Source organism: Chaetodon auriga, chromosome 17 (genome assembly GCF_051107435.1).
Source record: "Chaetodon auriga isolate fChaAug3 chromosome 17, fChaAug3.hap1, whole genome shotgun sequence".
NCBI lineage: Eukaryota > Metazoa > Chordata > Actinopteri > Chaetodontiformes > Chaetodontidae > Chaetodon > Chaetodon auriga.
The window spans coordinates 23932501-23937500 of record NC_135090.1 but is presented as its reverse complement, the minus strand read 5'-3'; the positions used below and the strand labels follow the sequence as shown (position 1 = coordinate 23937500).

The 5000-nt window shown below is 45.1% G+C and overlaps 2 protein-coding genes across 6 annotated transcripts in view; one reads left to right on the top strand and one right to left on the bottom strand.

Moving 5' to 3' along the window:
• Positions 1-3674, top strand: part of cdc42se1 (CDC42 small effector 1) — a 25094-nt gene extending 21420 nt beyond the window's left edge. For both annotated transcript variants that reach the window (XM_076754131.1, XM_076754132.1), the window contains exon 5: positions 1-3674. This exon is cut by the window's left edge and continues 1645 nt beyond it. The gene's annotated coding sequence lies outside the window, so the exon portion shown is untranslated.
• An 846-nt stretch (positions 3675-4520) lies between these two features.
• Positions 4521-5000, bottom strand: part of LOC143335001 (caytaxin-like) — a 7886-nt gene continuing 7406 nt past the window's right edge. For all 4 annotated transcript variants that reach the window (XM_076754089.1, XM_076754091.1, XM_076754090.1 and 1 more), the window contains one exon: positions 4521-5000. This exon is cut by the window's right edge and continues 61 nt beyond it. The gene's annotated coding sequence lies outside the window, so the exon portion shown is untranslated.

Here is a 5000-nt window from a genome sequence, read left to right as displayed (position 1 = left end):
AACTTTTAAGACGAGCCGCGAAGACAAACCGACAAACAAAATTCACATTTTGATTCTGGTTGAACTTTTTTTCTGAGGTAAATCAGTTCAAGTCCAAACTGTGAGCTCTGATTTTAAAGACGTCTCTTAACACGAAGCCTGAGCTGAGAAACAACGTGTGTGAATGGAGAAGCTGTCCGTGCGGTGGACACGTCCTCAGCGTGTCTGTCTCCGATAACAAACAAACACAAGAAGCTCTGATGTAAAATCAATACCGATCGACTGACTGTAAACGGCTCGTTGTCTCGGTGTCATCGCTGCTCCACCTTAAAAATGTCAAATCAAAGCTGAGGACAGAGACAGAAATGTGATGACATCAGCCAGCATCAGCCATTGTCCACTTCCTGTGTGCAGTGAAGACCGGAGCGGACAAAGCGTCTCTTAAAGGCAAACCTGAGCTGCTGCTGCTCGTCTCAGTTTCCTCAGGACGGCGTGCTGTGTTCACTGGACTCCTCAGAGCGTGGGAGTTTTTAGACTTCCTCTCTCACCTCCTCTGTCTGTGACAACAACCCTGTGTCAGCTGACCTCAGCAGCCAATTGAAACACTGATTTCACATCATGTGATTCTGAGCTGCATCGCTTCGATCAGCTGATTGTGTTAAAATCAACAATAGATGATCAGTAGATGATCAATAGATGGTCGAGCTGCAGTTACTGCCAGTGACCACAGGCGGCGCCAAAGCAGCAGGACTGAATCTGAGGGTGAAGCTGATTAAGATGCTGCGTGAGAAGTGTTTGAATAATTCAATCAAACTTTATTTGTTGTGATCGTTCTCCAGACGGCTGATCGATACGTGTCCAGGACGGCTCTCTGCTGCTCGAGGTCACGTCTAAAACTTTTCACGCAGTTTAAAGCCCAGCGATTGGTTCAGCCCGTGAGGCTTTGAGGGACGGACACGTGTGTGGAAGACGTCAGGACGTGCTGAAGCTGGTGATCGTTAAGCAGTCGGCAGGTCACTGATCACCTGTCTGGATCCCAGCCAATCAGAGATCAGCTCAGCTTCGGCTCGTGACCGCGCCGCCCTCGTGTAAACGCCGTCAGCAGCCGGCTCGTCTCTTGGGGCTTCAGTTGTCCACTGACTCAAACTGTCTCACGTCTCTTGTGATTGGCAGAGACTCAGACGTGTTTCTCAGGACCGCTGTGGCTCCTCTCGTCTGTCCCCTCTTCCTCCTCATCCTCACTGCAGAGACTCGGAGAGAGGAGACGTCAAGCACCTGAACATGAGACATTTCGCTCTGCTGCGTCGAGCGTTCTTATGTGTTGTTGTTGATTATCAGAGGTGTTGATTTATTGAACTGTTTGTTTTATTGTTTATCTCTTTCTGAATATTCGATGTTCGAGTCGTATGAAAGCGTCTCGGAAGAGAACTGATCTCAAACATTTCTGTGACTTTTTGAGCCTCTTTAACAAATAAAAGTCGAGTTTTAGCTGATGTTCATCTGACAGTTTCTGAGCTCACTCACATCCGGATGAACTTTAAGAAACTTAAACCTGAATGAACCAATCAGCAGCCTCCTCAGCTGAAGTCAGAGCTGAACGTGCTGCAGTTCCTCCAACGTCCACTAAATGCTGCTGTGATAAAAACCAACAAGTCAGTCCAGCAGCTTGTGCTCTGGTGACATCTTCTAACCCAAATTAGCATCTCATTAAGTAACCAATGCTTAAATGTGTTTGAGGACATGTGTGCTTGATTGACAGGTGACTCAGCCAATCACATTCAGCTGTGGTGAAAACCGAGAGTGAAAACAGACGAAAAGTCGTCACAAGAGAAACTTCCCGCTGTTTCAGTGACAATCTGCCAACAGGTGAGATTTGAGAAACATGAACCTAAACCCAGGTCCAGATGACGAACGCTAATGCTAACGCTAATGCTAATTCTAATGCTGCAGACGAGGGGCCATTGTGGAAAAAAAGAACTCTGAGAAAAAGTGCGTTTAGTGATTAAATCTAGAATTTTATGTCCCTGAAGTCCAGAAGATGATTTTTTTTAACTTAACAGAATTTATGTGAGATGGATTTAGTGAATAAGATGAATGAAAATATGTGTTCAGATAATTGTTTGTCCAAACAAAATAGTTAATTCTGTGAAAAAGATGATAACAACAAAGACAAAAATATGAACAAATATTAATTTATGTGAACAAGATAAATTGACACAACAGTAAGAATCCAAAGATAACGTGAACTAGAAGAAGACATGAACACATGAAAACTCAGCTGAGCATGAAAACGGAGACAGGATGGACATGTTCCGCGTGGCCGTCACAGAACATGATGATCTTTTGCAGACAGGCAGGACATCGGATCTTTCTGCTGTTTGCATCAGATTCGGGGTTAAAGGTCCACGTCTCGATTGGTCCCAGCTCCTCTGGGACATCCTCCCATGTCCTCCCACCTCAGGACTGATGTCTGAACCTGAAGCTGAAGCTGAAGCTGGGAGGACGTCTTAAAGCGTCCTCAGAGCATCAGGAAGTCTCTGAGGCTGAGTTCCATTAAAAACAATGTGTGATGTGTGTCCTCTGCTGCTCTGTGATGTGTCCTCCTGCAGAGACACAGATGGACTTTAGTCCTTCCTATGTAACGTGATGAATAAATGTTGTGTCCATGAGCAGTTTGTCCTAAAATGACTTCCTGTGTCTGTCCTGAACTTCAGCGTCAAACATTTCCTTTTGTTGTTGCTGCTTATTGATTTTCTCCTGAAAAGAACACGTTCAATAGAACTAACCAATCAAATCCTTTATCTGCGTCAGCTGACAACACTGAAAACATCATGTGACCAGCAGGCCACGTGTGTGTGTGTGTGTGTGTGTGTGTGTGTGTGTGTGCCAGTGTGCGTGTATGTGTGTGTGTGTATGTAAGTGTGTGTGTGTGTGTGTCAGTGTGCGTGTATGTGTGCGCGTGTGTGTGTCTACATGTATGACTCTCACATGTTCAGACACACTAACTGTTTCCCTCTTTCGCTGTTTTATTACAAGCAGCTGCTCGGAGACCACAGAGCTGTAATGATGATGGTTAAACTGAGTGTGTGTGTGTGTGTGTGTGTGTGTGTGTGTGTGTGTGTGTGTGTGTGTGTGTGTCACCATAGAAACTCCAGTTCAGCACTGAGCTGGAGGAAACAACACAAGCAGGAAAATTAAAGATGTGGTCACTGGTGGCGTGTTATGAACTGAGTGAGTGTGTGTGTGTGTGTGTGTGTGTGTGTGTGTGTGTGTGTGTCTGTCTGTGTCTGTCTGTGTCTGTCTGTGTCTGTGTGCTGTGCATGTGCGTGTGCGTGGGTCTGTTCCTGCCATGGTAACATGCTAACATGACAGCTAACATGCTAACAGGCTGACTGGATGTGACGTGGTGAGGTTCAGCTGGTCGGTGGATGAATGTGACTCAGTGAACGTCTGCTCGCTCGTTAAAGGTTCGATGAGTCACACAAACGTTCACAAAGCGAAGAACAAACACGTGTGTGTCGTGTTACAGAGATGTCCGCTGAAGTTAGTGTGCTAACAGCTAGCTGCAGCCCACCAGGTGGACCCACCTGAACTGGTGAAGTAGCTCCTCGTAGCTTCAGCTGGTTGATGGAGGCGAGTTTGTGATGTTTCACTGCCCTCAGAGCTTTTTAGTCTAATAAACAGAATAAAATATTCTCACAGCTGTTTTTCTTCCTGAGGACAAACATACAAACTTTTTGTTTGAGTCTTTGTTGCGTCCTCCTGAAAACTGCACCAACATCTGAACAGACGCAGCCACAGACGTGAAGAAAGGAGGCGCTGTGGAGTTAGCAGCAGTTAGCATTGGAGCTATTTGGTTTCATCTCCTTCAACTAAAGCCAGCACACACACACACACACACACACACACACACACACACACACACACACACACACACACACACACACACACACACAGGTCTGTGTTCCTGTTTATTGAGTTTCCTCAGCAGTTACTTCACTTCCTTCCTGTCAGGCTCCATCATCCCGACCAACTGCTGGATTCATACAGGCCAGTCACACACACACACACACACACACACACACACACACACACACACACACACACTGTGTTTTGCTGGTCTTTGTAAATGACCATAGTGTTCCCTCTCACAGACATTAAAGGTGTTCACAGGTGTGTTTGAGAACGTTTAACAACATTAAATAGTTCAATAGTTCTGAATCAATCTGAACATCCAACTTTTAGCTCAAAAGAGAAGCTACAGCTAGCTGCCGTTAGCTTAGCTTAGCATAAAGACTGGAAACAGATAGAAACAGCTAGCAGGACTGTTCAGGTCAGAGATCAGTCCGTCTGTCTGTCTGAAATGTCACTTCATGGATAATGTCTCTGCATGTATGTTTCCACGGCTTCCCAGTGAGATTTTTTAAAAAAAAGTTTTTATGAGGACAAAATGTTTTCAGAAGCATCAAACCTGAAGGAAGAACCTGACAAACTGGACGCTGGAGTCACAGATAAAGAATCATCGTTTTATTTGGCACCAAAACCTCCTGAAGTCATCAGGTGTAAAGCAGAGACGCGTTCAGAGACAACAGAGCTTTTCAAAAACCTTCAACTCCAAGAGTTTTCACCCAAACGTTGAAATCTCTTCATCTGGTCAGAACTGTTTCCAACTTGAAACCAATAAAAAGGCACAAAAGTCACTTTTCACCTTCTGTATCAGCTGAACGTTTCATGTCCAAAGTGTTGAAATGTGTGCAAAACCAAAACCAGGTGAGTGTTTTTCATTCATTTTCAACAGGTCTTCTCTGCTGTGGTCGGACATCATGTCGTCTCTCAGAGTAAAATGTGAATATTTATACAGTTTGAAGGATTTGTTTCAGCACTCAGCAGCAGCCGCAGCATAAGCTCAGGTGTGTTTCTGATCTGTGAACCAGGCGTCGACGTTCACCTGAAACCATCTAAGAAAAGCAGCTGCAAAAACCTGACAAGGACAGGAAGAGACACTTCAGCAGGCTCAGAGT